Raw genomic sequence first — 11,151 nt, forward strand, 5'->3', positions numbered from 1 at the left:
TGAATCCCCTTCTCGGGTCTTCAGTTCCTGCAGGGCTCAGGCAGCCTCGTACCTACCTGGCCCCCAATCCTCTACACCCCTTCTCAGGGCTGGGGTCAGTGCCTCCTGAACATTGTGCCCTCTCTGGGCTTCTCGGCTATGCGCCCCTCCCTGGGGCTTCTCTCCACACTCAGGGCTCACGTGGCCTTAGCCATACCTGGCCCCTAAATCCCTTACTTGGGTCACCAATTCCTGTGGGGCTTAGGCAGCCTCACCTTTACCTAGCCCCTGTCTTCTGTGCCCCTTCTCAGGGCTGGGGTAGTGCACCCCTAAATGCAGTGCCCCCACTGGCACCGGGGTCCCCACCACTGTGGAGCCCTACTGAGGCCTCCTCCAACCCCTATTAGCCTCACCCGGTCCTCCGGTGTAATAACAAACAAACCAACAGAATAACACTAGCCAACTGGCTATAACTCTCATTCAAGTCCCTACCAGGGCCTCCTCCACCCGGTATCCTTGACCAGAAGCTGCTCAGGCCATCAGGCTTCCCTACTCTGCTTACTCTCACAGAGCTCCTTCTTCCTCAGCTGCCAGAGGGGAACTGCCCCCTTGCCTCAGCCTAGACTCCATTTATATAGTTCAGGCCCTGCCCCCTTCTGGTCAGCTGACCAACTGCGGTTGCCCCGGCAACTGGCACCTGTATCTCTTCTTAGGAGCAGGTCACCAAAGTGCCCTTGCGACAGTCCCCCTTGGGAAGTTTATAGATGGCCACCAGATCCCCTCTCAGCAAGATAATATAACCACTTTGCCCCTGCATCCTCTCTTAATCCATGTGACTTACTGTCATAGTGCTGATTTTTTTAAAATCAGTATTAAATCAAACACCTTAAAAAGGCCTAAGTATTTCACATCTGTGCAATTACCTTTCTCAGTTAAAAGAGTGAAATGAGGTGTGTTTGACAAGACTTCTTTTCCAGAAACCCATCTTGAGTGGCATTCATGACATAGTTCTTTTGTAACTCTCCATCGAATTAACTGTATCTCAGCTTTTCCATTATTCTGCTTAGGACTGGTACCAAGTGAACTGGTGTAGAGTTAACCAGCTCCTACTTGCCCTGTGAATATTTGGTACAATGTTGGCACTCTTCCTGTTTTTCATCACTGCTCTTCCAAGATTTATTGAAAGTTGAGTGAGCTGAAAAAAAAAGAAGTAAAAAAATAAAGAGCACCGAACAGTCCAAATGAAAACCCCTTCCCCTCTCCACTAGTGAATTGGTATCCAAGGGCTCAATACTTGCAGTGTTATAAGAGCTCTGGTTCTCCAGTCATCCGGAGTCTTCCAAAAGTATGTTTTTACCACTCAGTGGTTATCTCCCCTCATTCACTGCCACTTCCTGCACTCTCTTTGCCAAGAAATGTCATTGAGTTGTTTTTTGGCGCATGCCCAGGGACATACTCATGTTCTCTTTCTAGGCGTACTCCCAGCATTGTGCTGTCATGGTGATCATGTGACACTTTCAGCAGGCAGTACATATAGAATAGGAATGAGTGAATCATAAAGTACAAGCCATATCCCCCTGCACAGATCACTTTTGCCTGGAGGTCTTGGACCTATCCAATAAGCTAACAGTAGATACAGAAATGTGTAGTGTTTCCTGCAGTTACCCTAGTCCACTGGTTGTGACATATACTTAAATAATACTGAAAACAACAATGCTGCATCTTTGTAAATCTCAATCAACCCTATTCTCTGTTCACATTTGCTATTTCCCACTGATTTGGACTATGTAACATTTAGACTGTAGAAAGTTTAAGATGTAGGCAGACATAGGCGATGCGTAGGGAGGGCATGTGGCTCTCCTGAGATAAGCTGCCGCTGGCTTCTGCAGATGGTCGCTGCTCACCCCCACCCCTGCCACCGATGTCACTGCTCCACTCTCATCTTGCCCCCCAGCCAACATCGCTGATGGCATCTGCGGGTGATCCCACACCAACTACAAATGGTGCCCCATTCATTCATGTAGGCAGAGTTCACCTTTTGAGTGGTTCTATGCACTGCTATTTTTTGCATTACAACATCACTGGGGCACAGTTGTGCTAGATGCTGTACCTACATGTAACAAAAAATGGCTCATGATCTAAAAAGCTTATAGTCTAAATCAGGGGTGTCAAACCCACCCTACCTCCCAGGCCTCATACAGGCTACAGGATTCCTCTTGGGCTGGATCCAGATGTGGCAGTGGGGTGATTGGTGGCAGTTGTATACGGGTTAATGCAGCCCAAACAGGTCTTCCTGTGGATTTTGGTTGCAAGCCCTGTCCCATCGTGGCCCACCCTCAAATTCCCAATCCCTCTTCAAGCCCTATGGGCCAGACAACACAGCTCTGTGGACTGGATCTGACCTGTGGGCTGTACATTCGGCATCCCTGGTCTAAACAGTCAAGGAAGGATTATTATCCCCTTTTATTACAGCTGGCCAATAGAGAGGGCAAGCAATTTGCTTAAGGACACAGAACACTTACAGCACAGCTAGGGAATAGACCCAATTCTACTGAGTCCTAGCTAGGTGCCTTCCCTACATTGCTATCTTTTCTCCTGAAAGGAGCTCATCTTTCTGTTAGGCTAACGTGGAGGTAGGACCACTGCCCATTAGGGAAAGTATGAGAGTTGTGGAAGGCTGGACATCAGAACATACACCTTCAGAAGTTGTGTTATGTTCTTTTTTAACCTACAAGCAGGACGGGCTGAGGGGAACACCTTACAGGTAATCAGGGTTCAAATTACAGGGAAGCTCAGGGGGCTGAGCTGTCCCATAAGAGACGAGAACCCCCTTGTGAGATTTGAAAGTCATAACTTGCAGGGGTCTCTGATTTTGTTAGGGCATCTTGATGGGCAGCCCGATTTTTTTTGCAGACCTCCCTCCCCCCCAAAGTCAAAGTGTTATTTGAACTCTGCAGGTAATCTGTTGGATTCATGCCTCTTTTACTTGGCTGCCTTGACATGTTCTCGTTAAAACTCTTAGCATGTCACCCTTAGCCCTCTGACCTTTGTGTACAGAGTAGATATATAGCCAATCATTCTGATCTGTTCTAAATTACCTTTTAAAATGGATCCATTTTAGGTTGCTGCTGCTCTTTAAGCTCCACTTTGTGCAATACGGTTTAGAATTTCTCTGTAGCTCATCAGAAGACAGAATTCACTTTTTCTTAGAACAGGAAACCTTGGCAACAGCCTGGCGCTGGCCCTGTCTGCATCTGAATTCTCAGTCCTTCATTTTTAATGCTGTCAGAGGAAGTGGGACACTTGCTACATACAGGTTTCAGAGTTGGTGTAAACATAGCCATTCTTTAACACAGCATGGCCAAAAAAGTAATACAGTGACTGCAGTATTTAGATGTACTTCGTATTGTAGCAGTATTAACCCCTTTCAGGCTAAACAGAAGTAGGAGTATCTGTGAAAAGGCATGGAAGAGTAAGATGTTCAGGGCTCTGCTCAGCTACATTCATCCCTAGTCTGATTCTATTTTGTCCAATATATTTAAGGTATTTAACATCTCTGGGCACTTAAGGAAGATTACAAAGGGCTTTCTGTGCCTAAATGTAACTCCTACTTCTCAAGTGTGGGCCAATATCCATCTTGAGTGGTGGGATTTAGTGATTTAGGAGTCTGCTGCAACTTCTGAGTTAATGTATTTAGTCCTTCAGCTTAAGTACAAGAGATGTATACTTCAGATGAAAGGGCCTTGAGTGCAGCCCTTCTAGGTTGGGATCAGTGTGAGTGAAGCTTCATAACATCCCTATAGCTGAAGACAGAGAAATTAAGAGAGACTAAAGTTGAGGAGGAGGGGATCTGATTTGTTCTGTGCCTTATACCAACAGCCTGAGAAACTTAAGAAATCCTCTTTCCCTGTGTGATACTATGCTGCACTGACGCTTTGAGTTTTCTCTGCAACATAATTTCCTAGTGCAGAAGTTTCCGAACTATTCCGTGTACCCTGGGGTTTCATAAAAGGTCATTGGGGTTCTGCAAAGGTATAAGGGGTAATGGCAGTGGGCTGAGAGGTGGTGCACCACCATAGCCGGCCCAAGTTGCCTGGCTCCAGCTACCCCTCCAACTAGGGTAGGGGTTCCAAGACAGAAAAGTGATATGAAACGGTTCTGTGGCTTTAGGAAGTTTGAAAACCACTGGACTAGTGAAAGCAACTCTAAGTACATCCCTATAGGAGCGTTATGAGGCGGTGTCCTGGTACCCACTGTCCAGAGAATCAAAATAAGACACAGCAGGCCATTGATTTTTAACACCACACAGGCAGAAGCATGAGAGATAAGATTTTGGTTGCATTAAGAGTGTGAAGTCCTGACCAAGACTGGGGCATAATTTTTCTGGAGGCTTCCCCAAGGAAACCATGTGGGGCACTAGATAGTCATCACACCCTGCTGTACCCAGACCTTCCACAGCCAGCTACAACTCACTGGGTGTATCTACACAAGACGCTTATTGATGGTAGCCTAATAACACTGTGCAGTAGCACGCCAGTCAAAAACCATACTAATAAGCTACTGTGCAGTGTTATTTGGCTACTATGCAGTAACCCTCACAAAAAAATTGTGTGCCAGTGTTACTGCTCTGTAAATGTAGTTACTGCACATTCAATTAGTACTTCATTAAGGAAATACTAAACTAAATGTGCAATAACTACGGCACATTAATAAACGTGTAGACGCACCCACTGTCAGGCAACTCTCTGACATTTAGTAAACATTTTTCTGTTCTTCTCACTTCTTATCACAAGCCCTCAGTATTTTGATAACTAATTCCTCTCACCTCCATGTGCACACATCTCAGATATTTGCAGGTAGTCCTCATGCCCCCACTTAGTCATCACTTATCCAAATAAGGCACATTCTTTTTTTATTTCAGCAAGTCAATTCCTCTAGCCCCAAAGTCCATTTAGTTGCTCTTCTCTGAACTTCCTTTAGCAGCTCTTCCTATATTATTCATGAATGGTGGCCTGAAAGAGACTCCCACAAGATATTCAGTGTCTCTTAGGTGTGCTCTGCACCTCATCTGGAGTCACTTGCTTTGGGTACTTCTCACTCAGAAAGTGTTGTTCTTAATTGCCCTGTAGTGGCTAAAAAAATATAAATAGTTGATAAATAGATGCTAGTCTTAAGCATTTGTTCCTTAGCTGATGTGGCAGCAGCTCATATGATGAGCTCGGTAGGTACCAAGCTGTAAAACTCCTATTTGTCCAAACAAATCAGTTGTTCTCAGCAGTTTAGGGGACTAGGCTCCAAATACAGTAGTTCAAGCAATTTGCTATAAACAAGCAAACAGAGATTCTTGCCCCCTTCATGAGGGTGCGACATGCCTGGATGCATCAGCCTGAATGAGAGTAGCTTTTTTGCTGATCTATCAAAACTTATGCCAGTTTGCTCTCCACTATTCTTCACCGGCCTAGGTCTAGGTCTCCTAGGTCTTCTGTCTAGGTTTGTGGCTTTTTTTGTTCCTTATACATTATGGGCATTCTCTCAAGGTAAATATTATGTTCTAGAGCTGGTTGATTTTTTTCAAACTGCTCTACAAAAAAAAAAAGAAAGGAAAGGATTTTTCATAAAAGCAACTGTCAAGAAAAAATGTTTTGGTGTTTTGACCAGCTGCATTATTTTCTTAATTCATGTCCTCATTCCCAACCCTAAGATCCTGATCTTATTGATCTTAGTATTGATCTTATTAGATGCCAGCAAAGTCAGTGAGAAGATGTAGTCTGACTTCAGTGGATAGTTGATCAAGCCAAGAGTCCCTGTGTATTAGTTCTCAGTCTTCTGCTCATGTTGCCACCCAATTTATTTTCCTCTTTGAACACCTTTACCATGCTGCTTCACTCCATCTTAATGGTGATAAATCAGATGGTAGTCAACACCAGTTCTTGTGCCCACTTCTTTGTTACCTCTCTTCCCAACTCAAGAGAGACTGCTGTTGATATTATCTTGTTTCCACTGCAGAAAAGTAGAGGTAGATTAAATCTCAGGAAAACCTTCCCAACTGTAAAAGCGATAGGACAATGGAGTAAGCTGCCTAGAGAGGTTGTGGAATCTCCTTCCTTGGAGGGTTACAAGAAGCTGAGTACGTATTTTTCTGGGATGGTTTAGGAAGAGCAGATCCTGCATCTATGCCAGGGATTGCTCTAGATGACCTCCGAGGTCCCTTCTAACCCTGTGATTCTGTTACAATGATTTCACAGTTCTGTAGTTCTGATCAAGTTTGTGACTGTAGTTGACTGGAATTAATTTGTGAGGTTTTATTTCAAGAGACAGATCCTGACCCTAGCCTAAATCAGGACTAAACCTCCTGAAATTTGTAGAGTTTTACTGGTGGGTATAGCTAGGAAGAGAATTGAGCTTGCTGTATCAAATGCCTCACTAAAACCATGCTGCATTCCAGCTTTTGCATTCCTTTGTAATTCTAGTTTAAAAAGCAATTAATTTGTTCTGACATCATTTGTTCTTCTGAAACTCAGGCTGCTTATTGCTCACCAACTGAAGGTCTATCACATAACCAGAGCCTAATCAATACATCATGTACTGATTGTGTTTGCTGTGTATTCCCAGCCCTATTTCTGTACACCCAAATCCTGCTGCCTAGTCTCACAGAGGCCCCATTCCACCTCCTCAGTGGCAATGGAAGAGTTGTTATTCACAGCTCATAAGGACTGTGAGAAAAGCAAGCACCATCTGTTCCAATTTAAAGTAGGAAAAAATCAGCATAAAACTTTGCTTGCTAAACAATCACCTCTGCCTCTGGCTTTATTAAAAAGCTTACTACTTAGGGTTGTTGCAAAGAGAGCTTGATAAAGAAGCTGGCTGGGCTGCCTGTTCTTTTCCTTACCTACTACTTAGCTATTTGGAGAAGCCAAAAGTCATCTGAGATATCTGGAGCCCAAGGAACAGGTTTTCATCTCAGTTACACTGATACTAATCTGAAGTGGCTCCACTGAAGTCACCTGGGGGATACAGCGGTGGGGAAATGACGGTAGGGCTTGTCTCATATTGGTTTTGACTGAGATATGACCCAGGTGGTGAGAAGCTTTCCAGTGACCATAACATTTGCAGTAAGGAAGGGTCCATTTTCCCATATGTTCCCAAATTTGTCTCTCTCCATATTTGTTCTGTTAATTTACTAGGGAATGGAATTAGATTGATTATACTGTTACTGATGGCTGTAACACTAATCAGTGGGGTCAATACAAGTGAGACAAAATTGTTAGGGCAGGGCGTGAGAAGAAAAATGGTTGTTTAAGGGAAGCCAGTTCTTATCAGCACAGAGTATTCCCAGGACTCTAGCTCAAGTCCGTGGTGAGCTCAGAAAACAATAAAAGATCTGAAATAGACCCTGGTTGCAATGTCTCAAGGCTTAGACACTCCCATGCTAGGATACAAATAACTTGCATTGACTACACTGTCCTGAGAACATCACGTAAGAGAGCACTCAAAGTGCTAGGCCCCATATCTGAGCTGTGCTCCTTGGGAGGCATGACCCAGAATGGAGGGTCCAGGAGGGGAGATGATGGCTTTATGCTATATTTGGCTGTCTGTAATTTGGGACCTGCCAGGGGCTTATCCAGTCCCAGGAGCTGCTCTAACATCCCTGGTCCTCAAGTGGTCCTCAAAGCATTCTGGCTACCCTGCAACATATCCCCACACCAAGAAGAAAGGAGCAAAACAGCTGAGTGCCATTATATCAGATGTGTGCCACTCAGAGGAATCCCAAGGCAGGGAGTCCAGATGCTTTTCAATGGAGGATGAGTAGCTAGACTCACCCAGGGTCCGCCCTGAGGAGAATGGAAGAAGGCCTGCTTAGAGACCCTTGTCTCATTTGAAATATTGGCTCATTCATAGGCTTTTTTGTATATACTCATAAACTGGTATACTCAATAAACACCTGCCACACAGCTTTTTCTGGCTGTTGTACTTGACTTAGACTCTGACTGTTGCCAAGAATAGCAGGGTCAACAGGGTTGACACAGCTGACAATATCCAGGCCTCAGGAGCTGGGAGGATGCAATTTTGGTGAAGGTTGCTCATCTGTGGAACTTCATGAGCCTGTCTCTGTGTCTTGCCTCTGGTCCAACCCCCATTCAAGGTTGTAGGGGTCTCTCCGTAGATTTGAATGGTAGCTGGAATGGACATTTAATATAGCATACACCTCTTTGCAAAGCTTTCCCTTAATAGAGGCAGGAACCAGTTACTTGGCAAGTGTCCTTTCTACCATAGAAATCGCTGAAATCCCATCTTGCTGAGGAAGCTGCAGAGAGGATGGCTGTCTCTGTATTACTTGCATTACAAAAGAGCCCAGAGGCCTCAATGAGCATCAAAACCTTGTTGTGCTGGGTATTGGGAAAAGTTTTCAACTAGCAATGATCATGCCTCAGTTCAACCTCACAGGCTATGATACTGCCACTGCACAAAGATACATACATGCTGTTCCCAAAAGTGTGCAGACTAAGTAGAAAAGGCAGCTGGTAGGAAGGAAGTTTCATTATCCCCACTTTATAGAGAAGCTAAGTGACATGCCTGTGGTCACACAAGAGATCTGTAGCAAGGTCACACAAGGGATCTGTAGATAGTTATTGTTTTAACTAGAGAATTGCTCTTCCTTTGCAGGCATCCCTGCTCCTTCCTGTTTGGCACCCAGAATTCATGCTGATTTAGATACTCTAGAAGTTGACTGATTAGATTGAATGTACCAAGGGGAGCTGCACTGGTGAAAGAGACAGCAATAGGGCTTCTTTGCTGCATCTCAGCTTCTTGTAATGCTTTCAGTTCTCTCTGCAATCATCCTTTCAGCATTTTACCTGCAAGCAGTTGATATCAAACCTTGTGATGCTTACAGACTGCTGGCTTTCTGTAGCAAGAAACTAAGTGCTCCCCAAAGCACCTGCCGTAAGTTTCTCCATGCCACAGCATTCAGCCCTGGCTACTTCAGTAATAGTTATGCAGGTGCTGAAGAGCATGTGACACTTCCCCCTGCCCCTCATGCCCTGCTGCCTCAGCATACCTTAATCTTATTACTACTTTCTAGCCAGAAAGGATGCTTTGTGGCAAGAGTGCATGCCAATGACTCATCAAACAATGATGCAGGTATCTAGCCTTACTGATGATGATGCCCAGCACTGCTGCAGGGATTTGAGCAAGCCACGTGATTGATTCCCCCACCCTTCCCCTCCTCTCCAGGAAGTCTGAATGTCACCAAAGTCTGATACGCTCTGACTCTGGAAGGTCAGATCAAGCTAGTTTCAGTATGACTCCTCCCGATGAAGCCACGGGTGTGCTGTGCGGTATTTTTATCAGAGGGAAAGTATAGAAATGATCAAGCAGCAGTAGCTGTTTCACATGAGTGAACCCTCCCCTGCAGGTGCCCCTGCCATCTCGTTGGGTGGCTTCTGCTGAATGGAAAAGGAAGGCCAACTTCCAGGTAAGGGGCCTCTCTCTCTCTGTGTTTGTATGTGCGCGCGCACAGGCACATGTATTTGTTTAGTGTTCTTCAGGCAGGCTGTGTCATGTGACTGCTGGGAGGATGTTCGTTATTTCTCGTCACTCCCCAAAGTTACTGCCTGGGCTGTGGCTGCTACACGTGGGTGAGCTGCCATTCACCCCATGCTATAATGGCACTGGTATCAGCTACAGCCTCAGTTTTGGAGTGGATCTCTCTGATCCAGTTCTGCCTCTTTCAGGGGTTGGTCCTCTGTGGCTTGAAGGTCTTACAGATGATCGTTCAGGACAGGTACAGTATGGCCAGGCCAGGGTTGCAATGCCAGGTTGCTTCTCTGTGCTGCTGCTGTGTAGTGCCCCAATGATGCTGCAGGGGAAAGTGGTTCTTCCATGTCATGACCTCGTGATGAACTGGCAAAAGCTAGTGATGCACTGGATTTGCCCTGCAGGGGAAAACAGTTCATGGTGATGTCACCAGTCCCGCTCAAGAGCATAGAGCTCATTGGGAGGGGAGCATGTGGTGTCCTGAACTCTTTGGCTGTGATCCACCCAGCTGTCACCTATGGGCAGATCCCTGTGCCCAGAGAAAGTCCCAGTGGGGCTTTGCAAAGGGTTTGTCCTTGTAGGGCAAACTTGCAGGATTTTGGCTTATGAACAGTGCCTGGTTGGGGCAATTTTATCCCTTAGGAGAAACTCTCCTTACCCAGCTCTGCAAACCTGCTGCATCCCTGCCTTGGGAGGGACACTCTTTGGAAAGGAAGCTAAATCCGGTCTCCATGCCCCTTCTGGTCCCTGGATTCTTCATCACCAAATAAAACTATGAGACTTGATGCTCCAAAGCATCCTCCACCTATGGATCCCCAAGCACTTGACAAAGCTGGAGGGGATCTTCCTGGCAGCACCTGCAGATGGCAGAGCATAACACCAGCTCAGTGAGTGAACTATTGAGGCAGGATTAGCACAACACAGGTCTGCAGTCTCCCTGTCCCTGCTCTGATGATCAGCCAGGATACTTCTCATAGGCACAGGCTTTTTTGTTTTTTCTGATTTAAGGAGGATGCTCTTACGTCCTCCACACCGGAATAGGGTGCCGGAGAAGTAGGTTCAGTTTCCAACCTTGCCACTGATTTCCCACGAGATCTTTGGCAAATCACTTGATCCTGCTGTACCTCTATTTCCCTGTCTGCCACATGGAGATAATCAAGCCCCCTCTGTTTCTATCTGTCACCTGTTTAGTCTGTAAGCTCTTCAGGGCAGAGCTACCTTTCCCGCTCTATGTGTGCAAGGGTAGCAACGGTTGCCCGGAGAGGCTGTGGAATCTCCATCCTTGGAGGTTTTTAAGAGCCAGGTGGGCAAAGCCTTGACTGAAGTGACATAGGTGGGGATGGTGCTGCTCTGAGTAAGCAGTTGGACTAGATGACCCGAATCTGTTATGATTCTATGGCTGAGCCTGCCCCTTGGACAAATCCTCCCATTCTTGGCAGCTGCTTTGTGGGATTCAAAACCCGCTGTGTGGAAGCCCCCAGAGAGCCACCAGCCACAATGGCACCCTGTTGCCCTGGCGAAGGGAAGCACGGGGCTCATGCTTGGGCCTGGGGGGCAGTGCCCTCACCCCCCAAAACATGAAGTGAGGGGGGGACACTGCCCTCACCCTGAAAAACATGAAGCCGGGGGGGGGGG

The 11,151-nt window shown here is 46.1% G+C and overlaps 1 protein-coding gene across 1 annotated transcript in view; it reads left to right on the top strand.

The window, feature by feature from the left end:
- The first annotated feature begins 9,303 nt into the window (after positions 1–9,303).
- SLC25A22 (solute carrier family 25 member 22) overlaps positions 9,304–11,151 on the top strand; it is a 100,649-nt gene continuing 98,801 nt past the window's right edge. The window contains exon 1 of the mRNA XM_019519787.1: positions 9,304–9,454. The gene's annotated coding sequence lies outside the window, so the exon portion shown is untranslated. The remainder of the gene's footprint in view (positions 9,455–11,151) is intronic.

The sequence above is a fragment of the Gavialis gangeticus genome, unplaced genomic scaffold (genome assembly GCF_001723915.1).
Source record: "Gavialis gangeticus isolate Ggan-Ray unplaced genomic scaffold, GavGan_comp1, whole genome shotgun sequence".
Taxonomy (NCBI): domain Eukaryota; kingdom Metazoa; phylum Chordata; order Crocodylia; family Gavialidae; genus Gavialis; species Gavialis gangeticus.